Source organism: Perna viridis, chromosome 9 (genome assembly GCF_037379345.1).
Source record: "Perna viridis isolate PV_CMFRI_1.1 ecotype Kerala chromosome 9, ASM3737934v1, whole genome shotgun sequence".
In the NCBI taxonomy this organism is placed as follows: Eukaryota; Metazoa; Mollusca; class Bivalvia; order Mytilida; family Mytilidae; genus Perna; species Perna viridis.
The window spans coordinates 19601629-19627734 of record NC_142453.1 but is presented as its reverse complement, the minus strand read 5'-3'; the positions used below and the strand labels follow the sequence as shown (position 1 = coordinate 19627734).

The window sequence follows — 26106 nt, the reverse complement described above, 5'->3', positions numbered from 1 at the left end:
AATTATCCTACAATGTACAATAACTAGTGTAAAGGTAAGATATGAATTTTAAAATATTTTGCTTACAAGTTAGGTTTGCAACACATGTTACCGGTAAGTACGATTAAAATATCTATTAAAAAGAAAGAGATTAAATATTTATTTATAGAACACAATCATGGAATTCACTCAGTATACCAGGTTTTTTATGAATTCATTAGATTTCCTGTCATACTGAAATCAGCCAATAGTTGTTTAAAATTAAAGGAGTTTGTATGGAAAGTTTTTAATGAAGAGAGTTGGAAAAGCATCGCAAACTATTTTATACAAAAATATATATCTGAGTATGGATGAAAAATATAAAATTGAAGTAGATAATTATATGATAATATCATGTAGAAAAATACAGTAATGTTCTTTGAAGAATAGGGGATTTTTTGTAAATGGAAACTTATACCATTCAAGACATTTATCTGCTTAACGTTATGCTATATATGTTTAGCCATTGTCTGATTTAATGAGATTTCAATAGATAATAATAAAGTATAACAAAAAGTATTTCTGATTGATTCCGTTCTTATGTATAATACATATAGAATATTTCAAAAGAATAAGTTTATACAAATCAAACTACTGCACAAAGTCTACAATTAAATATTCGGGATGGTTGAATTTTTGTATTTAAATGGATCCATTGATACTCATGTTTTGTACGTACAAAAGATGTGTATTTGTTTCAGGTCTCAACAATTACTGCCTTGCACACATTTTTTTTAATTTTTTTTTTCAAAAAATGCATTTCTGCATTCTAAGGTACATGTAACTGCATCTATCGTAAGTAATGTTTTTAATTTTTGTATAAAAAAAATAATTGATTTCCGGCCATTTATCATTTCTCATACAAACTGATTAACCCGATTCTTGAAAGACTGTCTTTATTGCCCTGAATACTTTGAACAAAGCGATAAAAAGGCTAGATAGAAAGAAAAAAAAGGAAAACAATTTATTTACCACCTATCTCTCTTGTTGACAACATTGTTTGGTGGATTTTTCTAATAACTGAATTATTCAAAGCACAGTTAACGTTGTAATTCTTAACCTTAACTGAAAATCATTTATGTAATAGACTTACTTCAAAATTCAAAAGTTGGACAACTTAATGTCTTATTTGCGTTATTATGGAACAGTCATAACATTTGCGTGATTGTTTCTGGTTAGATATTGGTTGTTATAAACAGATTTTTATGACGTGTGACAATAAATATAAAGAGCGGGTAATTTTAAATGAATTGATCTTAAAAGATTTCTATTAAGATTGTCCATGAAAAACATTCACTATTTAATGTATTTTAAAAGTTTATTTCTTCTACAAATTTGATTTATCTATAAGAGTAGAATATTTGGTACATGAGAGTTGTCAGACACATCAATTTATTCATGACTGTACTTTTATCTCACTTTATGAAATATCAAATATGTTTCTATGTTGTCAAATCGGTTCAAATCTTGGATCTTAGATCAGTCATTCTAAAAGTATAAAATTACAAAAGGATACTGGCAATTCTTACATTCTTATGCCAGAGCTCGCCGAGACTACGCAGACTTTTTGTATCGCACTAGAATTCTAACATATAGGTTTCTGGAGCAGGGTTATGTTGCTACAAGGTTGAAGTTATCACTACAAATGTTTTATGGCCGTCATAATCAACTCGTGGATTGTCACGGTGTATAAATCTGCGCCATGAAAACTGATTTGTTCAACGAGTCATAGTTTTCCTTTCCTCTTTTAACTACCCCGAACTTGACATTTTATGAGCAACACTCGTCGGGTGTTTCAAGAAAAGCAGAGGATGCTTACCCTACCGGTGCACCTGGTCCATGCTCCCATATTTAAAAAATGAAATACGGTTATTTTACATAGCACATGTGTTTATCTAATTCAAAGGGCATTACATATATTAAACTTTGTTGAATAGGCACTAACACTTTGTGTGGTGTCATTAGGTAAAAAGTTGAGAATTTTTTCAATCGTAAATGATTTTATACAACGATTTCCTGTAACACGACGTGTTTAAAATGTGACAATCAATTGTTAAACTCAGACTTTAACTTAAATCTATGTGTTGATTCAATTTACGAATATGTGGCCGATTAAATTGGAAAAGAAAATGTCGATAATGCACGTTTATTCCCCAGTTCCCTACAATTGTTTATCAAACCTGCAATGATTGTATAACTTTCTAGGTAGGCATCTACCCAAAATGCACAAAGTCGTCTTACTTTATTTCCACTTGTGTAAAATTTTTCCCAATATTTCTGTGTCCAAAGCTATTAAAACTTTAAAGATCGTGTGCAAAACATCACACTAATAAAGAATGATGCATTGGTATAATGACTGGTATATTGAAATCACAAAAAGGCCTATTTATATTTGTATTGGAAGTCGCAATTTAAAACCGTCATCACTCCAAATAACTATCTACAATGTATATGTAACAGGTTTACATTCTGCTCGATGTTTATCGAGACAATCTATGGACGTTAGAAATACCCGACAAGTTTCACCGTCTTGATGAATAAGATCGAGAAGTTGTTGGTAATCTGTACTATGAATCTCATTTGATAAACTGAATCATGTGAACCCACCAGTTCATGTATATTTTTTCCTTGATTTCAATACTTCGGTATATTTGAGTTTAATAGACTTGTACCGGGTCGCATACTAATTTGACATGAAGAACATTTATGTTTTTTTCTCTATTTCAAAATAAGCTGGTAGTTATTTTCCCGAGCAACTTAATTTTAGGAATCATAAAAGGTAATACATTATTGATAGTGTCATACTTATTTACCCTAATAACCGCATTTTAACTTCCTGTGAGTATTCTGTTAAAGATGGAAACTGATAACTTGTGTTTTTTAGTTTGCTTTATATCATGAAACATTACTCTCATATTCATCGAATGACTTGACTTCCAGTATCTAAATGGAGATGTTCTTGGTCGAATTCAATTGCTTAGCAAAACTTAATATGTTATGTTTTTCAAAAATTAAAAATCTCCCCGTAACAGTTAGTGGAAGTATATTTTACTGTAAAATATGTGAATTCTTTCTTAAACTCTTCTTTCTTTAATTCTTCTTATAGCCCGGGTTGCGCGTTTTTATCCTTTATAGCTAATTCAATTTTGTTTTTGTCTTGTACTTGTTTTTAATATTTAAAGTTTTGGATGAATATAGGGAGACCCTTACTCTGCCGGTGTATCTCATCCATGCTCCCAATTCTTAATGGAACCATGCTGCTCATTTACTATACATAGAATCTACAACGATAGCGAATTGATTATGGAATTTCTTACATCGAGTGAAATAAATTTTATAGTTTTAATTGCGAGGCTTGCCGAGCTATTTAAAGTATAAAATTTATTTCACGAGAAAAAAATTAATAAGGGGACGTTTAAAAACTTTTCTGAATTAAAAAACAATCACAAAGAGAAAGACGTCGCCAGCTTTATTCAATATTTTTTTAGAAAAAAAACTTACAGTGTTTATTTTTAGATATAGATTTTCGCCTCTTAAAAACGCAATGTTCAAACATAAACAGTTCTATATAGTAATGTACTTGTAAATAGATGCGTTTTTCGTTATTGGTCGTTATATTCTGATCTTTATTTCATAATTTAAGACTGATTGTAGGTAAAACATAGTTTTATTCTCCACTTTCTTTATCAATGTACTTAAGGAAGTAGACCTAGAGTAAGGGACACAACTCTTACAAATCATTGGAATGTTTGTATTCTGGCTCTATATATCAATCTTATGTAAGCATCAAAGGTAACTTGGATTGATTTCATTCTATGTTAAATGGAAGCTTGACAGGCTTAGGTGAAATTGAATATGACACAAACGTATCAGTGATTTCAAGAGTTATGTCCCTTACTCTAGGTTTACCTCCTTAAGGAAAATAATAATATCCTGTAATGTAATAAAATGTTTCATTCGCTTCCAATGATTCGCAATGTAAAGAACGATATAAGGCTAAATATGCAATTTTTGCCTTTGATTTCAGTAATCGATAAGAACATTTTACTATCAAATAAATCTTTGTAAGTTCAACAAAATATCAATATATATTATTGATTGAGCTATTACTCGTACTGTAAATGAAATTATTACTTTTAATTCCCAGGTGTATTCGTTTGTGATGCAAGATAGAATGCTCATGAGAAGTAAGTGCAAGGTTGTTTTCTCTTAAGTTAAACAGAAACAAAACCATACTGAAATCAAGGAATACTAATTACAAAAGTACATTGAAAGTTACAATCCAAAGAGCTCAGTATCTGAGGCAGAAACAACAGGGCACCAAACATAAAGGCACATAAGATTAAAGATAAATAGAAAATCAGGGATTAACAAAATAGGACACAATTCTAAATACAACTTATGCTCTGTAATATGTATAATAGAGCGATCAGTGGATTTAAAATTCGCGAATATCTTGTGTGCCGTTCTTATTCCCTGACGCTCTACCAAATCCCAATCATGTCAAATGTATATAACATATTTCGATTTATATTACGAAAATATAATATTAGCATATCATGTTTGACGATGGTGTATATCCGTCAATCTACCAATTAATTTGAATTGTGATCGCACTTTGATTTCTGGGTATTTATTGTCATTATTTGTTTAACTTTCTTTCATTACACTTCATAATAAGTTTTCATTGGAAATTAGAATTTGATGCTTCCCAAACCAAGAAATCCTCAGCAATTGTTATTCTTCCACAGTTAATGCTTAAAGGGAATACGAACCCCAAATGTGATTTACTTTAATTTAATAGTAGCAGTTCACTTGATATCATAAGTCATATAAACAGCTGATGCAATTTTTAAGATTCAATGAATACCTATGTTAAAATGGCAATTCATTAAAGAGTATACAAGGGAACCAAGATTATAGCGGTAATCAAAAGAATGTTATCCAGGGACCAAGACCAGACATGGAAAACAGCCATACACAAAAAAAGAACATAAGTAACTAAAATCATACATACAAAGTAACAAAAGCAAATGAGCAACTCGGACTCCACTAAAAAGTGGGAGCATGGACCAGGTGCACCGGTAGGGTAAGCGTCCTCTGCTTTTCTACAAAACACTCGCATTAAAATTATTTTGAACCACAAAGAAATCTATCAGGTGTAAAAAGAAATGTTTAGAAAGAATAATGGACCAATTCATAAATTAATCTGTCCTAGTGAACAACTTCACGCCGTCGAAGCCTATTCGTAAAATTGGTCTTCACAAATCTGAACGTTAAGAACAGCAGCAATCCCTAAATACCAAAGAATTTCTAAGTCGGTCAATTACTGTATTAAATAAGTGGGGTTAAGTTCTGAGTTTAGTTTATGTCGATAAAGTATAACATAAATATATTCACTTAAACTTCAAGTACAGATTTGGTTAGATTTCAGTTTTCTTTACGACTTTTATACTAAGTTCATTCAAAATTCCCAACCTAGTGATATAGGAATATTGCATGAAATTGAGGTTTATGCACAAAGTAGACAACTATCTGCCACCCCTTATGTGCATCTGTGTTTCAAATACAAAGTGTAAGTGTTACACGTGAGCACTACTTCTTTTATCATTAGTTTCAGTGGATTGTATACACGTCTACATGACACAACATGTACATGCATTCTTTAAAGTATGATGTTCCGATATATATTTGCGACAGCCATATGCCAAGATGTCTATTTAAGAAATTGACATATATGGTGGTTTAAGCTTATCATGTTATCCTAAAATATACTTTCCGATCCGATTCTAAAATTATAGTAGTGGAACTCAAATAGCTTTGATTGGCTCTTCTCAATTTGTACTCTCCTACTATCATTTTAAAACAGAACCAACACGTTTCATTTTATATTTATGAAATGTGTTATTAAAGTTTAAAAGCAAACATGCAATAATTGACATTTATATGAACGTAGGTAGAAAATATCAACATGCCAAAGTCGACATTCAATCCTCTATCCATTTGTATGATATTTGAAATATAAAAAAAAAACAAGATGAAACTTAAAAAATCTGATATTTCTTTTCGATAAAAAAACATAAATGTCATAATCCAAGGTTTAACTTTCTAAAATAGTTCTTATTGAATGATTTAATTAATTTTATGCCCGGGTGCCAACAAGAATAGACCCGCAGCAGCGCGAAGCTTGTAAACGGGGACTAAATAGTGCTCAGAACCCTGACGAGGGCAAGGGTTGGTTTGTGTGCCCAGGTGGTGAAATGGGGTATGGCTGTCGTCAGCCATAATACGGTAAACCTGACCGCAATCCATAGTGGTGCCAACGATGCCATGTTCCTCGCACGTTAAATGCTATTCTGTGGTATCTGATATGAGTAGGAACCTTTGCGCTCCGTAACAGATGATAATTGCCTGATCCTACCCCGTTTCCTTATTTTCAGTGGAAATCCAAATATTATCTTAGGAGGAATTAAGATGGCTGCTAAACTGTTAGCTCCTTAAAAGTGCAGCTCTCTTTTTTTTGCAAAATTCAGCTGGATGTAGTGATTGAAATAGTATGAATTTTATATGAGAAGATAGACACTGAAATGGAGATTCTTTACATGTACTTTTTGTGGATTTTTGCTTTGAAATTCAGAATTCGCAACTTTTTTCCTTATGTTCAACACTGAACAAAGAAAGGGCATTGAATTTTATTAACAATAGAGTTGTTGGAATTCATTGGTGTGTAAACATGCCTGGAGGAAATACTAGTAACCTACAACAGAGAATAATTATTCAATCTGTACTTAGTGCCAAAAGGGAAAAAGACAAACCACCTGCTAAAAGAACCCATGCAGATATATCGACTGATTTAAACACTCGTCTGGATATATCAAGGTTGATTAACTTTCAGAAAGACTCTGATGAAGTTAAAGTCTCCCTGAGGGATGTTACCACCATAAGTGATTTGAACGAAGTGACAAAAGATCTGGTTAAAACTGCTGATCTTGAAAATATGGTTACAGGGATAGTGAAAAAAACTATTTAGTAAGTTTGAGTCCACTCTTGAAAAGAAAATAAATCACAAAATTACAAAAATTCAGACTGAGATGCAGGAGAAGGTTGATGCTTTATCAATTGAAAATGAACATCTTACAAGAAAGTTAAAACAACTCGAGACAAATGAAAACCATATGCAAAAGGAACTGAAAGAAACATCTAAAATTACAAAGGTTGCTAATGCAAGCAGCAACTACAATAAGCAATACTCGAGGAAAAACAATATCAAAGTGTACAATATCCCTTGGGGTAAGAAACAAGATCTTCGTCACGATTTTATTGAGATGGTAAAATCTAATTTGAAAGTAACACTTGAAGATAGAGATATTGTAGCAATCCGCCGCCTTCCTGTTGATCCAGTACGAAGGCCATTAATTGTTTAGTGCTTTAACACAGATGTGAAGAGAATACTTATGAGAGAAACAGTTGCAGAACAAATTGAAATTTGTTGATAATGTGACTACACGTAAAATGGCATTGGTCAATAGAATGGAAAACACAGGACTTTTTGATCAAGTGTGGTACTTCAACTGTGGTTGATGATATCAATCAAAGAGTGAAGGAAGGGAAGTAACTCTGATTTATTTCATACTGTAAATTAATATAATTATGATATCTCAGTATACGGTAACATTAGGAACTAAAGTTCTAGAAATTACAATTTCTGTCTGTTTGATTAGTTTTTTGCAAAAAGAGGGAAACATTCATAAATTAAACTGTTTCACAACTTAGTAAATATGTTAACAATCTTAATTGAGAAATGTTTATTTTATTTATTTCTTTTGTTTATTTTATCCAAATCTTTTTCATTTCTGCTACAAATTAGTGAATTTTCTAAAAGGGAAATAATTTTTAATACAGAGGTAGCTTGTCTGATGATTTTTTTTTCGTGACTATTGACTCAATAGCATCAATTAGTAGAACTTTATATGATAGATTGAGAAACTCATATGGGTACATTAAAAATTCTATCAGTCAACTATCAAGGTCTTGGAGAAATTAATAATCGACGAGATGTATTTAATTATCTCTTATCAAAGAATTGTAATATATATTGTATTCAGGATACACATTTCATTACTGAGTATTAAAACAGTATTAAATCCATGTGGGGTTATGATTGCTTTTTTCCAACTATTCATCCAATTCAAGAGGAGTAGAAATACTTCTTAATAATAATTTTGAATGTAGAGTTTTAAAAGAGAAAAAAAAAAGATCTTAATGGAAACTAATTAGCATTATATATAATTGTAGACAAAGAAAGATTAACATTGTTATCTTTATATGGTCCCAATAAAGATGATCCTCACTTTTTCCAATAATTAATGTGTGTTATAGAGGATCTGGGAATTGAAAACTTTATACTGTGTGGTGATTTTAACCAAAAATGGATTATTGTAACTATTTGCATTTAAATAACTGAAAATCAAGAGATAAAGTATTCGAAATGATTCGACAGTATTGTCTTCTTGATCCATTTAGAGAATTATTTTCTAATACAAAGTGGTACACATAGAGAACTCCATTTAAACAAGCAAGACTAGACTTTTTTCTTTTGACGGATAGCTTTTTGACAGCTCTCAAAAAATTGTAGTGTAAAATCGAGCTACAGATCTGACCATTCAATGTTTAATTTAGAATTATAATTTTGTCCATTTGTCCGTGGCAAAGGACTATGGAAGTTTAATAACTCTTTGTTATATGATCAAGATTACATTAATTTGGTTAAAGAAAAACATATTGAGGTTAAAAGACAATATTGTGCCCTGGTTTACAATTTAGAAAATATTGAAAATGTGTGTAACGAACATTTACAGTTGACTATCAATAGCAATTATTTTTTGAGACTTTGATGATGGAGATAAGGGGGAAAACCATTTCATATGCTAGCTATAAGAAAAAGGAAAAGAAGAAAAAAGAAATGGAATTGCAGAAAGAAATAGAAATACTTGAGACAAATTTAGATGAGTTAGAGTTTAAAGATTTGGAAGATAAGAAATTAAAATCGGAAAATATCGGAAAGAGGAAAAAAGATCAAGGGTTCAGTGGATAGAAGAAGGTGAAAAGCCCACAAAATATTTTTTGCGGCTTGGAATCAAGAAACTTTACTAGTAATATTATACCTAAGATTGAAAAACAGGATGGTACTATTGTCACAAATCAGTTTGATATACTAAAGGCGACTAAACTTTTCTATGAAAAATTGTATACAAGTAGAGATAATCCTATAAACAGAAGTACTGCAAATACATTGAAATATGATTCACAAGATTCAGTTGGTGGAAAATTATATGAACAAGAAAAATTATGTTTAGAAGGAGAGATTAATGTAACTGAAGCTGGTTTAACATTAGAAAAAATGAAAAATAACAAATCAGCATGTTCTGACGGCTTTTCTACAGAATTTTTCAATTATTTCTTCTTCTTTTTTGGAAGGATTTAAGACTTTTTATTGTGGATTCTTTAAATTATGACTTACGTACTTGAGAATTATCTGTACCCAAAAACAAGGAATAATCACTTGCCTTCTGAAAGATAATAAACCAAGACATTTTCTGAAAAACTGGCGCCTTATTTCTTTATGAAATACAGTATATAAAATAGGGGCTAGAGTTATTGCAAATAAAATTAAACAAGTTTTAGATAAACCGATCAATTTGGATCAGACAGGCCTTATTAGTGGGAGATTTATTGGGGATGACATTAGATTGATATATGATATATTGGAATATACAGAAGATAAAGATACTCCTGGCTTATTGCTTTTGATTGACTTTGACTATCTGTAGTCAAAACATTTATGCTTCCTGTTCTGAATTATTTGTTTTTGAAATTGCCTAATCCTACATTAGATATTGTTAGGAAAATAAATGAGATATTTTTTTGTTTTATATGGAGCTCTCCAGTTCATAGAATTAAAAGGGAGTTTTATATATGGATTATATGCATGGTGCCTTAAAGATGATCGACGTCAGTTCTTTTATTATTGCACTTAAATGCACATGGATAAGAAAAATATTCAATTCAGAATGTAAATGGTTAAATATACTGTATACCAAGTTAGATAAAGAAAAGTTATATAGTTTAGGAAATAACTACTATAAAAATGTTACCAAGTATAAGAAATTTTTGTATGATGTATTTAGTGCATGGCAATTATTTTTAGAAAGAGATGACAACACAGATTGGAATTATCGGGACACGAACTCTAGACATCTATGGCAACACCGCCTGCACTAAGTCCAGCGCCCTAGACCACTCGGCCAGCTAGGCTATATTAAAATATAGCTTTCGCTGGCCGGGTCATTCCTCCTCGTAGGATTAATCTAGGGCTGTAACTTAGTACACGATGTCACTGCGGTACGAGTTCGAGTCCCGCGGAGGGAACGACCAAAAATTTGCATCGCAAATTTGGCAGTTCTAACATCGTTTGGAATTTTTCAGACCTTTCTATACGTTTACATATCTTCCCTGTATCAATTTGATCCGATGGAGCAGTGTAGCGAATAGAATCGTCACATTCTAAGACGTTTGTATAATATTGATTTGTTGTGACATACATCATTAATTTGACCCTCTATCCTAGATAATAACATCTAAATGAACTGTCCCATACTACCATACATCGTGTACTAAGTTACAGCCCTAGATTAATCCTAAGAGGAAGAATGACCCGGCCAGCGAAAGCTATATTTTAATATAGCCTAGCTGGCCGAGTGGTCTAGGGTGCTGGACTTTGTGCAGGCGGTGTTGCCATAGATGTCACAGCGGTTCGAGTCCCGCGGAGGAAACGACCAAAAATTTGCATCGCAAATTTGACAGTTCTAACATTGTTGGGAATATATATATATATATATATATATATATATATATATATACAAAACATCTCAGAATGTGATCCATCGGATCAAATTGATACAGGGAAGATAACGTAATGTTATAGATATAACTTATAATACATAGTATATAACAGGAAATATATATATCTAATCAAACACAAACCATTATACATATTGTGTTGCAAACATGACACACCATCAGATTAATTTATACCGGATTTTATTAAGTTTCTTTTAGGGAGGGGGTTAGTACATCAATATCCTTTTCATACTATACAAATCAAAAACCTTTTTTGTATATCTGCACTTTTGTCGTAAGAGTTTATTTTGCTTTTGATAAAACATCTATTTGCCAAATATTTTTTTTTTTGGAAAAATTAGCATGCTATATATTGAATGAAAGACATATATTAAGATTTATATAGATTATTTTGTGAATGAAATGTACTAACAAAAACTAACAACTATATTTCTTAGGATAATTTTAGTAGGATACTAATGTTAACGAGGCCGGGATAAGGTACTTGATGTGTTATACTAACAAATGTGCAGATTGCAAATAAAATTTTAATTTAAAAAAACATATATATTATCTTTGCGTTCTATCCCATTTTTCATTTCATCATCATTTCATGTTCATTTACCATCCATTGCATGTCCATCGCCCGGATATAGCTGAAATATTGCTGCTCGGGCATTAAACACCAACGATCAATCAATCAATCATATAAATTTTATACGGTTTACCATCACTTCAGCACATAGGTCGGTTAAAAACTACGACCATTATCTCGTCGAATGATAAAGTTACCTTGTCACCAAAATTTATGTTAATTCCTTACTTGAAGGATAAACATTTGCTCTAGACGCTCTGGTGATGTATCTTTTTTCTAATTGTGAGTTAGCGTGGTACAATTGTATGTGTGGCGATTGGCATGACGTTTCTCGCGATTTTCGATATCATGAATAGTTTCTAACAATCATTTAAATTACTCTTAATATGTGCATGTTTAAACTTGGAGATATCTACGAATATCAATACCGAAGTGTGTAAGTGATTCACTGTCAAAATCATTTCCGGTAAAGGGAATTCTTGCAGTTTACTAACATGTAGTAGGTCAATACTGCGATGAAAAACTCAATTGCGATAATTATCAATTTCACAGAACTTTATGATGATAAATTAAAAGTTTCATTATTTAATAATTTTACCAGTTATTGCTTCTATTCTAAATTCTACAATTGCATTTTTGCATTTTATATAATTAAAAGAAAACAACACAAAACACTTTCAATAAAATCTTTCATACTTATAAAGATCACATTCACTGTAGATTAAACCTTAATAGATATTAATACATTACTGGACGCGGTATAAACCAATTAAAAAACACATATGCAAAAAAAAAAAATACTAGGCAAAAACTAAATACAAACATGAACTCCAATAAAACAATTCATTATTGATTTCAAAATAAATCTATGTACTACTCCAAGGAAAAATTAACCAATTTCTGTACAAAATACCGACTCAATCCGAAATTCTTATTTCTAGTACATCATGTTGTGTTCCCTGTTGTACGTACATTATAAATATAACACATACGTATACACACTAATAATTCTTCAGCATTATACAGTAAAACCTGTTCAAATCAACTCCTTATAGACTGTCAATTTTACCCGGATTCAAAGTACATTTCATTTAATATCAAAGGCCTGGAAATAAGTGTCTTTTAGACAGGCTTACGGTTTATGTAGGGTTCGATTGAGACAGGTTTCACTGCATGTGGAATCTTCATCGTTAGGGGTTACAGTGCTGAAAACAAAAACGTAAACTGATTTTGTGAATGAGCAATCAAAGTCAATTGAAAAAAAAATCATTTAATGTATACCCCTCAAATTGCAGGTTATTCGAACTTAAACAAAGAATCAATTGTTTATTTCAATATATCAATTACAAAAACAAAACAAAAAATAAAATATAAAAAAATATAAAAAAAAAAGAAAAAACAACGCATGACTAGACAGGGCTCTTACGTTACTACTTTTGTAGTAAAAGCAAACATTTCAATCTTATCATACAGTAAGCACACTAGTTGAAAGAACAAATCCTTTTTTCAATTCCATACCGCACATAAATATAGTCTGGATGACTTAAAATGAAAGTACATTCCATACAAACATAGGAGAAGTATTATTTATCCTTTTTATGAACATTCGATTCATTAAAGAAAGTATTGCTTGTTAAAATGTAAATTGGTAACATAGAATTAGATAAAATGGTTGTGAATTAGCAGAAATTTGCAACAAATGTTCAGTTTCAATATTATTGCATGTATAATCAGTCAAATTTTATTTGCTATTTCAGCACATTTACTGTCTCTACTCTGTCTTCTTGGTCGACAGCCTACTATTCCGTATTTTTCTAACAAACACAGTGCGAACACACATTTTTTTGTGAAAGTGATTCAAAATATTATATACAGTTAAAAGGTGGTTACTATTATGTTAGTGGCTTACTATCATATTAAATATGATACTTTTCTTGAAAAAACAATCTAGGGTATCTTTGATACCCAGATCGATTTTTAAACATGAAGTTTATTAAATAATTCAGTTATCAATTTAAATGCAGATAGCCCCTTACAATAATCATGTAACTAAGAGAAAAGCCATCCAATTTAATAAAGTATAGGTTTACTTAAGAATCATACCAAAGAAAAACGGTGAGAAATTGAACAATGCCGTTTTGTTTTCTACTTTCTTAAAAACATGAAAATTTTCTAAAAAGAAAAAAAAATTATTCATGAAAAAATAACTACACCTAAAGCTGGAAAGATAAAGAATAGCTCAAAACAGTTCTGATGTATTTTTGCTAATAGATTCTATTTAATTATCTTCATTCCACTATATAACCAGTAATTTGTTTTCTTTACCCATATCTTTCATTTCTAACATAGAATCTGAATTAGTTTATGAAAGATATTAAGGAGGTAGCCCTGGGGTAAGGGACATAACTCATGAAATCAGTGATATGTTTGTATCATATTAAATTTCACTAAAGTATTTCAAGCTTTCATTTGAAACAGAATGAAATCAGTCCAAGTTACTTTGATGCTTACATGAGATTGATGTAAAATGCTGAATACAAACGTTCCACTGATTTAAAAGAGTTGTGTCCCTTACCCTAGATCTACCTCCTTAAAAAGGGAAACAAGGGGACCTGGATTAGAAAAATAATAAGAGTAATAAAAAAAAGTACCTGGTCAAATGCATAGGCATATAAATCTAACTCCTTAAATTTGTTAAGAGACGGTCAATGTACAGACTGGTTTTTCAGAATTGAATATTTTAAAGTTGTTGATTTCAATTGACGTACCGTAAAATCCGGGGGGAAATGAGTGAAAATCGGTTCGTAATGTCAAATATAATAGAAAAGAAATCAAATATAGAATATTTTAATTGAAAAACTATTCCAATGACTAAACAAACAAGCAAAGCATATTTTTTTTACATTCAAGTTTAAACATAGCATTTTTCCTCTAATAAATATTATTTACATATAAAATATCATCGACGCTGTTGCGCAGTTAATATTTTTATTGGTAAAAACTATCTCTATGGAACTAATATTTTTTTAATTAGAATATTTGAAACTATTTAATGTCACATTTTTTTGCCCTTCACTCTAGAATATCTTATTGTATATGTACAATCTACATAAAAACCAACTCAACTTCCAAAACAATAAAATCATAAATATTTATATTTATAAAGATCAATTTCATTTCAGAGTCGACCACAATAGATATGTTTTTTTTTCTGCAGAACATTTTACCTGACGTATTATTAACCCATAATAGAATATAACATCAAAAAACTAATACAAGATAAAAAAAATAAATACATACATGAATTTCCAATATAATACTTCAGTGCCTAAAAGAGCAGCTACTCCATTTCCTATTACAATATAAGTCTATTAAAAGCTTCAAGTAAAAGAGTAATCAATGGAACCAAGGTTACAGCGGTAGTCAAGAAGTAATCAAGAGAACCAAGGTTACAGCGGTAATCAAAGAGTAATCAAGGGAACGAGTTATAGCGGTAATCAAAGAGTAATCAAGGGAACCAAGGTCATAGCGGTAATCAAAGAGTAATCAAGGGAACCAAGGTCATAGCGGTAATCAAAGAGTAATCAAGGGAACCAAGGTTATAGCGGTAATCAAAGAGAAATCAAGGGAACCAAGGTTACAGCGGTAATCAAAGAGTATACAAGGGAACCAAGGTTACAGCGGTAATCAGAGTAATCAAGGGAACCAAGGTTACAGCGGTAATCAAAGAGTAATCAAGGGAACCAAGGTTATAGCGGTAATCAAAAGAATGTAATCCAGGGACAATGACCAGACATGGAAAACAGACATACACAACAAAGAACATAAAGTAACTAAAATCATACATACAAAGTAACAAAAGCAAATGAGCAACTCGGACTCCACTAAACTAAACTGGGAGCATGGACCAGGTGCACCGGTAGGGTAAGCGTCCTCTGCTTTTCTAGAAACACCCGCCGAGTTGCTCATAAAATGTCAAGTCCGGGGTAGACAAACGAGGGAAGGAAAACTATGACCCGTTGAATAAATAAGTTTTCATGGTGCTGATGGATACACTATAACGATCCACAAGTTCATGATAACGGCCATAAAACTGCTGTAGTGATGACTTCAATCTTGTAGCAACATAACTCTGTTCCAGAAGCCTATTTGTTAGAGTTCTAGCGCGATACAAAAAGTCTGCGTAGTTTCGGCAATCTCTGGCATAACGTATGAGTTGTGATATGAACACTCCATACGCAGGAGCCGAAGGGATGTTGCCACAGATGAAAGGGAAGTTGACAATTCTGAATGAAAAGTCATCACGTTTGTCGTAAAGTTTGGTCAATAGTTTTCCTTTACCATCGATTTCTAAATGTAGGTCAAGATATGAGGCTGACTTCACAGTGTCTGTAGTATCTTTTATCTCAAGTTCTTTTGGGTAGATGCGATGTATCAAATCCCCGAAATTAGGATTGTTTAAAGATAATACGTCATCTATATAGCGGAAACTGAGATTGAAGGATCTAGCCAAACGATATTCTTTCTTTCTGATCAGATCAGCTATAAAGTCAGCCTAATAAGAGTGAAAGAACAGGTCAGCAAGTAAAGGAGCACAATTTGTTCCCATTGGAATGCCGACCGTTTGTTGAAACACACGTCCACCACACTGGACATATATGTTGTCGATTAAAAATTCCAGCATTGTGTAAAGATCTTCCTCTGTATATTTGGAAGATGATTTGGAATTATTTCTTACAAAGTATGAGGAATCTCTACCAAGAACTATATATTTGTATCTAGGTGTACCATCTTTTTTGGAAAAACAACGATGTATAATGTTTTTAAGTCGGGATTTTAACTGAGTATGGGGAATAGAAGTATACAGTGTTGAAAAATCATAGGTTTTAATGCTATTATATTCAGATAATAGTCTTGAACTGATTGTCTCCAAAAGATCTTTCGAATTTTTCAGGATCCACATTGAATTAATACCACTACGGGAGTAACAAGTGTTGCGGTAGGACTGTAGACCCTCTTTGACAGTTGTGAGTATAGAAGTTAAAAGTTTTGAAAGTGGTTTGGTGGTACATTTTGCAGATCCAGCTATGAAACGTTGTTTGTATGGATTTTTGTGAAGCTTAGGAATCCAGTACATAGACGGTAAATCACAATCATCGTCCTTGGTAGAGAGACCAAACAAGGATAGCACAGATTTACGGTTTTCTACAATCTCTTCTTTGGAGAGAGTGGTAGCAGTGTAGGTCTTATCACTTCTTCTATTTTCTACGTCTACCTCTGATAATAAACATTGGATATAAAACGTTTTGCAATGTTTTGGGCTTTGTCTGCTGGTACGACAACATATTTGTCATGTATAATAGACAATGTTTTTGCTACATTTGGGTCTGAAAACTGATGTAGCACTCATTGACCTACTTAAAACTTTCATTCGTTTCAAAATTAAAGACCTCCCTCACAGCCTTTAACCACTCTGACAGAGAATCAATGTCTTCTTGTTCTCGTTTTATTCATTTTTTTGCATAGTCCTCGACGGCATCCATAGGAACTTTAAAGTTATAATTCCAATTTATGGAGCGTGGATCACGGTACTTGGGACCTTTAGAAAGGATATTACGCAGAGATTCGTTTTCGATAATGGTTAAATCTCCCGTAACGACGTGACCAGAAGGACCATATTTGAATGGAGAGGTTTTGCAAGAACAGTCAGGTGGTTTAGCCTTGAAGTGTTCAATCTCGAGGTTCTGCAATAGCCTTTTATAATTGAGAATTTTGGATGCGATGGGTGAAGTATAGGAATATGAAATAATTGGTATGGATTTGTCTTTGAAATATGGGGGAATTTTGTTGGTAACGTTTTTGTGATGGAGTATGTTAGCCAAATTAATTGCATCTATACCTTTGTTGACAAACGGTAGTGGAAGAAATGATCGTTTTTCTTCATCTTGACTTTTCACACAAACTCGTTTAAAGAGTCTGTGGAAACCAATATCCAAAATGATGGCAACAAGTCTGTATAATGTTGAGGTGGGGTCAGAAACAGGAGTGTCAAGACTTGTTTTGTAAAGGGAGTGTAGTAGAGTGAGAGGTATAGAATAAAGTTTGGTTCTAATGTGATGAAGTCCAAGAGGTTTTTGTATGAAAGGAAGGAGACCATCTATGGAGACATCATGTAACTTAGGTGACGTATAGTGGCGATGGCCAAGACTCCTTTCTCGTCTTGGATTTTTGTCAAATAAATTCATCCCATTTATGTTATTGTTATATTGGCTTGAAAGGTTTCCTATACTTTTGATGTTGTCATTGCATCCGTAAGGTATTGCAGTACCTAGTCTGCGTATCCAGTACTCCTCTCTTTCCCTACGATAGTTTTTACTTAGAACGGGACTGTTCGTAGGATGGTAAATTTTTTTCTAAAATACCAAATTTCATGGAGAGGATTGAATGATCTTGTTGACTAAAGTGTTGATAAATTGTCGGGAATTTGGTGGTGTTAATTCCCGAACGATGACCGCACATTCTTTTATTTAATCGTTCTTGCGTTTCTCCGACATATATTCGAACTCGTACCGCTGTGACATCTATGGCAACACCGCCTGCACAGAGTCCCGCGGAGGGAACGACCAAACATTTGCATCGCAAATTTGACAGTTCTAACGTCGTTGGGAATTTTTCAGACCTTTCTATACGTTTACATATCTTCCCTGTATCAATTTGATCCGATGGAGCAGTGTAGCGAATAGAGTGATCACATTCTGAGACGTTGTATAATATTGATTTGTTGTGACATGCATCATTAATTTGATCCTCTATCCTACATAATAACATCTAAATGAACTGTCCCGTACTACCATACATCGTGTACTAAGTTACAGCCCTAGATTAATCCTACGAGGAGGAATGACCCGGTCAGCGAAAACTATATTTTTATATAGCCTAGCTGGCCGAGTGGTCTAGGGCGCTGGACTTTGTGCAGGCGGTGTTGCCATAGACCAAACATTTGCAAACAGTTCTAACATCGTTGGGAATTTTTCAGACCTTTCTATATATATATATATATATATATATATATATATATATATATGAAACACATTGCTGTTCATAACACAGTCTAAATATACATGAAGTGAATTTTAGTTACGTTTTCTTGTTCTACATGTACTGCCTCCTTCAATACAAAAAATAAAATTAGGATTTTTCATTCAGGAACATGTTCAATAAAGCAATCCCACACAATAGAAGAAATGACGATTGTTTTCTCCTTGTATGCTGGTTATTGGTATTTTGTTCGAAAGGAACACAAATCAAGGAAACCAAGCTTATAGCAGAAATCAAAAGAATGTAATCCGGGGACCAAGACCAGACATGGAAAACAGACATACACAACAAAGAACATGAAGCAACAAAAATCATACATACAAAATAACAAAAGCAAATGAGCAACTCGGACTCCACTAAAAACTAGGAGCATGGTCCAGGTTTACCGGTAGAGTAAGCGTCCTTTGCTTTTCTAGAAACGCTCGCCGAGTTGCTCATATAAAAAGTCAAGTCAGGGGTAGACAAACGAGGAAAGGAAAACTATGACACGTTGAAGAGTAATCAAGAGAACCATGGTTATGGCGGTAATCAAAAGAATGTAATCCAGGAACAAAGACCAGACATGGAAAACAGACATACACAAGAAAGAACATAAAGTAACTATAATCATATATACAAAGTAACAAAAGCAAATGAGCAACTCAGACTCCACTAAAAACTGGGAACATGGACCAGGTGCACAGGTAGGGTAAGCGTCCTCTGCCTTTCTATAATAAATCAGTTTTCATGGCGCAGATGGATACACCACAACGATCCACGACTTCATGATGACGGTCATATAACTTCTGTTACAAAAAGTCTGCGTAGTTTCGGCAAGTTCTGGCATAACGTATGAGTTGTGATCTGAACACTCCATACGCACCTGCTGAAGGGATGTTGCAACAGATGAAAGAAAAGTTGACAATTATGAATGAAAAGTAATCTATTGTTTATTTCCTATATCCTAATAGTTAATAAATAGCAAGGTATTTACATAAGTCGTCTGACCAGACACGGTATTTAAAGGCAAATACAGCAGTCCAGTTTTAATATACAGTAAGCAAATATTCTGAATATGCTTGAAGAGCAAATCGTTTCACCAGACTTAGTCCTTAATTTCATTTAAAACGTAAGAGCAGTACAATATGGCATGAACGATACATTCAACACTTCTACATATTTCATTTATTTTATTTTACTTATCTATTTATTTTGTATTAATATCCTGAATTTAATTTGATTAACAAAAGATATTATTTTCTCTTTAGAGTGGAAATTAAGGGCGAACCAATTTATAAGTAAATAAAAAATTAGTAAAAATGTTCTACGAAAGTATCCTACAAATATTGTAAGATGTATAATCAATCTATTTAGTTTATTTCATCTGATTTTTTTATGAGACATATACCGGATGAAAAAAAATTGCTTAAAGAAGGTTGGCAATAGTAAATGGTTAGTTATCCTCTGCATGATTTTATGGTGAGCATATTTTTAAAGCTTCTGAAATTTGCGAGTAAATGTGTAAACACAATGTGTCGGAAATTATCCCCCATTAAGATGTAAATAATGAAATTTACTGCAAAACCCAACATGAGACTAATATCAACATAATAAATGAGAGGGGACAATCTCCAATTTTCCTGGAAAATGAAAAATCTAGAAAAATATGAAAAATCGTGATCATAGTAGTTCGAAATCGTTATTAGTATTAAAAATGAAATACTTAAAAATTCAGAAAAGAGAAATACAATACAAATTAGAATAACGATACACGCTGAATTCTTCTTACGTCTCCGCGATTCTGCCGATTCTTGTCTATGTAGAATACTTCTTATAGGACAAGCCAACTTAACAGTCAAGTAAACTGTGCATGTAGTCATTATGACTATAACCGAACAATAGTAAATCCAGTAATTTATGAGTATTATTGATAACGATGTTGTATTCAAATTAAAAAAACAAAAGTTTTCAACAAAATGAAAACGATGATTTTCTTCAAAAAGTATCACCGAAAAAGCTACAACTGATGTTATTGTCACAATTATCAAGCATATTGACCAAAACCTATTTTTCAGATGTATTTTGGACAATATTGGTACACATAAAGCCATTGTCTTCTGAAGACATAGCATCAACGTGATCAATACGGACACAAAGTGAAATGCTCTTCTTGCAAGTAAAGCCGACATGTAAATTATACAGTATGGAAATTCTGGACTCCACCATCTATACAAATCTCCATTAAATAAATCATAAAAATCAAAATATGGTGCCATATCTGGAACAGTTATTAATAGTGCTGTCATTGTGTCTGTAAACGCCAGCAAAGAAAGCAATAATGTGGCAGGGCTTCTACTTTCTTTCTTCCGTAATGCTGTAATAACGATGCTATTTACTATAAGGATTGCTGCACACAAAATAAGTTCGATGTAGATAATGTAAGCTGGTTTAACAGTTGTCTTAAAAACATATGAGTTGGAAGAAGTTGTAACTTTATAACAAGAACATATATCAGCAATCATGTTGACATCATGGAAGGATATTTTATACATGTAGTCTGTGCGGAAGCTTAAACTTCTAAAACAATGCAGGCACTCAAACGTAGGAAATGTTATGTAATAATAATTGTTCTGGTTGAAAATTCCTTTTCCGGAATCAAATCTTATAATGTTGTCAAAGCTATCACTCTTACCATACAAATATTCTTCTTTGGTGTGTTTTATGCAATTAACACATGAATTTTCCTCTTTGAGGAATGATGAAAATGTTTTATTTGCAGGATCATATCCCGCTCTGCATCGCTCTGTCATGTTGATCAACCTTTCGGTACAAAACTTACACACAGAACCACTTAGAAATAGGTTGAAATAAATGTTGACATTTGTGATGTACGGTAAAACTGCTGTCTCATTAAATCTAATATTACAAAGCAGAACCCTTTTAAATGTATTGTCAATCTCAAAGCATTGTTCATTTTTACACAGTATTTGAATAAATGTAAACATTCCGCAATAGTGATAGCACTTACGACGAAGCAATTCGTAGCAGTTGTCTATTTGAATGTTTAATCGGTAAATGCCGTCCAAATCTGTATTGTTTGGTCGAATCGTCAGAAATTTCGTATTTTTATTATACCAGCTATCCATTTTGTATTCATTTAGTCCTATTTCAAATTTCATATTTAAGCAAAACTCCTGTTTTAATGTGTTATTAAAATCGGTTCGTTTCATGTTTTCTCCACATTCAGAAGTCCGAAATAGAGCAACTAAGAGCATTCCTCGAATATGCATACTTCGTGTATGTCCCATCGTCTCAAAATAATAAAAATCTCATCTATGTCCAAATCACTTATGGGTTTGTTTTATATACTATGTTTTAAGTCCCAAAAGATTAAGTTAATATGGCAGATACCAATTAGTAAATAATCAGATAAGAAACTAACATTTTCAATTATTCTAAATACTAGAGGTGCCCGCGAAATCGCGATCGATTGAGTAAGGTGTGGACACAGTACCAATTTGACGAATCCAAATAAAATGAGTAAACGTTGTAAAGGACCTACGATCATCTAATATATATCAATGGTGTACAGTTTTGTTCAAATTGCTTTAGTGGGTTAACAAGAGTTGGCCATTAATCTTTTGACTCAGAACTTTTTTTGAGCGCGCAGCGCAAAAATGTGTACTTTTCTAACGCATGTAAGCAAATTATTTTTTTTCTTTTTTTATTCACATTACTTTTTTTATTATTATTTATTTATTTTTTAACTATTCCCTACCAAATTATCTTTTCTCCAAAGTCAGGATCGAAATAATTTAACAACCAAAGAAAAAACCAAGGACACCCCCCTCCCCACACACACACACACACCCTCCCCTGGCAGTTAATTGGTGCGTTCCTAAACAAAGCTTCATATCCCCAAGCCAATGCACTTTCCTGGAAAATTCTTAATCTGGGACTAAGAAGCTGTTTTATTGGTCCAAGGTTTAATTTGACCAACGGGTATGGTGGGAGCTCATGTTTTACGACGACGATGACGACACCGACGAACGCAAAGGGTAGACTTTAAAAGTTGATACAGCCCGTTGAGGGATAAAAACAAACGCCATTAAAATACACTTGCAATAAGTATTGGTTATCGGGTAAACAATAAAGCGAGTTCAATTAATGTAACGCCGATTCCGAAGTTGTGTCCGGTTTTCGACAAGCCTTTATATTGCTTACGTCAGTAACCTGTTACGTCATTGTCAGCGTTCATGAATGGCGAACGGTTCTAAAAAAAAAATAAATGCATGCAATTCAATATTTTCGAACTAAATAATACGGAATGCTCGAAATGGGAGAAGTGAGGAGAACGTGCAATTTCGACTGACCCCTCAACTTGAACCAGTCTACGTCGATTCAAGCTCGAGCTGGAAAAAGGGCCATTTTGTGGACTCCTTGTCAATTCTGTTTAATACAAATCTCGCTGAGTTAACTGCTTAATTAGTTTTGTAAAAACAATGCTCTCAAATAGAAAATTTTGAGTTCACCCCTAGAGGCTTGATGAAGAAATATGTATATACTAATCCGTGGAAGTACGCACATAAAATGTTTTGTTAAATGTCGGACAATTGGAAGTTAGCCGGAAGAGGCGGTATGGCCCGTGCAGGTCCGGGTGTTAAAAGAATAGGCCTGCAGCAGCGCTAAGTTTGTCGTAAAAGGCGACTAAATAGTGCTCAGAACCCTAGCCAGGGGCTACGGCGCTCTGCCCACAGAGCAACTGGGATGTGTGCCCCAGTTGGTGGAATGGGGTACCCCTGGCGTGTCACATGCTGGGGTTATCAGGCTATAATACGGAAAACCTGACCGCAAACCATAGTGGTGCACCGTGTAGGGAAAGATGCCACGTTCCTCGCACGTTAAAAAAAAACCTACTGTGGTATTCTCCCGGAGTAGGAACCATAGGGCTCCGCCACAGGAGGCCAAATTGCCCGACCCTACCCACCTCTCCCTATTTCCAGTGGCAATCAAAATTTGTCGACCCCGTTGTCCTTGTGTCCCATTCCTTTTTCATTTCATCATCAATTCATGTTCATTTTCTCATCAGTTTCATGTTCATCGTCTGAATATAGCTGAAATATTGCTGCTCGGACGTTAAACCCCAACAAACAAACAAACAAACGGTATGGCAAAGTTAAAGCAAGAAAACATTGATTAGATCAAGGATCTAGGTATTGACAGACCTAGAACAAGGAACACAGTGACTTCAAAATCAGAAATTGAACTAACCCTGACACTTATGGGAAATATATATAACCAATACCCCGTTACAAGGGTTTCCGATACATGGTTAGTTCCTTACGTTTACCAGTTTATGTTAGGGAGAGAGAGACCATTACGAAAGGGGACAGGAATATTTTGAATACCTTGAATTACAATTGTTTCAAATCATATGCATCACGTCAGGCTAAGTATTAAATCAACTACTTTAAGCGTTACGCCAACAAATTTCAGAGCGGTCAGTTGTGCGTACGGAACAGTACAAAGCCATGTTGTACGTAGGTTAGAGCGTGAGTATGCACGAAATTATCACTTGAATCCTAAAATTCTGTTGTATTTCATTTGCGCGTGCTTAGAGTCAGTGAGTTACTCTTCTTTTTATCCAGAGTCAAACAGCTAAAAGGTTTTGATTAGTTTTTTTCGAGTTTTTGCAAGGCTAGATATAGTCCATTGTTCTTGTATGGTCGAATCCTCTTTATGTAGATGCAAATTTTGACACAAGATGCAAGAAGTGGAGAAACATTATTACTGTATGATGAGTGAAGAATATTATTAATGGCTTCGCATCTTTAATTGTACACATATTTTACGAGACTGTTTATGGATGTTATCTAATACGTACATGTATTGTCTGTAAGGAGAGGTGCGTAATGGAACTTAATAAAATCGATATTACTTAAGGGTTTAGCATTTGCAGTCAAACAGGCTTATGGTATTTTTAGTTAGGCCTTCATTTAAATTACTATTACAAGTTTCTTTTATTTTTCAATTTTGTTTTGTTTTTTTTTTGTTTTTTTTTTGTAAATTTTTAATAATCGAACACGACAGTTACTTTGAGCGAGATACTATCCAGAATAAATCATAATACTGCCACTGCACAAAACATATAGTAGAGAAAACTCGAAAAATATGAGTGAACTCCGTAGTTAATGAATATCAAAAATTAAAGTTGCATTAGCTACCAAATTGGTTCAGTTTTGATTCTACTGAATTTTACTGATTTAATGAAATAGGTTGGTAGTAATGCAATTGAAACAATAAAGGTCGATAATACCAACAGAATATTGTGAACGCAAATACCGAGAGATCGACTCCAAACTTACAATACTAAAGATTCATCTACAGAACCAGGAACTCACATCAGTCGTTTGCTTACGCTGCTTCTCATCTTTTGCATCTAGAGTAGACTTGTGAACTTTTGATTAGTGCTTGAGCTGTTGTGCTTTGTATGTTTTATTTATTGTATGATTCTTTTAAACAAATCATGTGTACTTGGACTTTATTTACTGCTTTTTCATTTATTTACAATGTTATCAGTGCTTGAATATTATGTACTTATGAAGTGTGTATTATCAATGACTTACTGTCATCATGAATATTGAAATTTAATAAAATTGTGTTATTTTTTTATTTGTTAAAAAAGAAAAACTTTAAATGACACCTAAACAATTGGAAGTCCATTACTCATAAGAATTTTCACATGAAACCTTTAAATATCCCAAATAAAATTTCATACATACAGCAAAAATGTGACAGGTAACTCCAACACATTTAGAATTCCAATTAAAGTTTTGTTTTTACAGTATACACAAACTTAATCCCTTGTTTATACAACCGTTCTGGCTATTCCTACATGGATTTTATAATTTTTACCTATAAATTTTAGAATGTTGGAATAGCCAGAATAAACCAGGTAAACACGTGTCTTGTTTCCGTTTAATTTCATCTGCTTCTTGATTAGTTTTCAAATAAATAATGACCATATTTGAGCAACATTATATCACAATACGTAAATTTTAAAAGGATCCTTGCGTTATATTCTGACTTTTTTCATTTACGGCTTGAGTCCATCGGTCTTTCTCGCCGATGAATAACCACTTTCGCTTTGCAATCAGATTTGTTATTATAAAGAAGCGATCCTTACAGCACATGCGCGGATTAGGTCACCAGAAGTCACACCTTATTTGTGGATATCAAATGAAATTATACAGGCAAATTAAAATTTAGTAGAAATAATTCAAAGTTAAGGTATATTTCAACAGAAACAAACATTTACGAAAATGACAGCTAATGCAGCTTTAAAGCAGTATGAAAAGTATGAAATATGGAAACAATGTAAGCAGTATGCTTCCAACAATCAGCCTAAATTTTAATGCTGCACAAAATAATATTTTGTAGCTGTAGAAAACATTCGAAAAGTGAAAAAACTTTTGCTAATGAATATTAAAACGATCGTACATATCAATAGCCTACAT

General features: G+C 32.9%; 1 long non-coding RNA gene across 1 annotated transcript; it reads left to right on the top strand.

Annotated features, from left to right (window-relative positions):
- The first annotated feature begins 3567 nt into the window (after window positions 1–3567).
- LOC148607226 (uncharacterized) lies at window positions 3568–8118 on the top strand. The gene is made up of 2 exons (XR_015915206.1): window positions 3568–4205; window positions 6459–8118. It is a non-coding gene; the product is annotated as an uncharacterized LOC148607226 (long non-coding RNA).
- Window positions 8119–26106: the final 17988 nt, after the last annotated feature.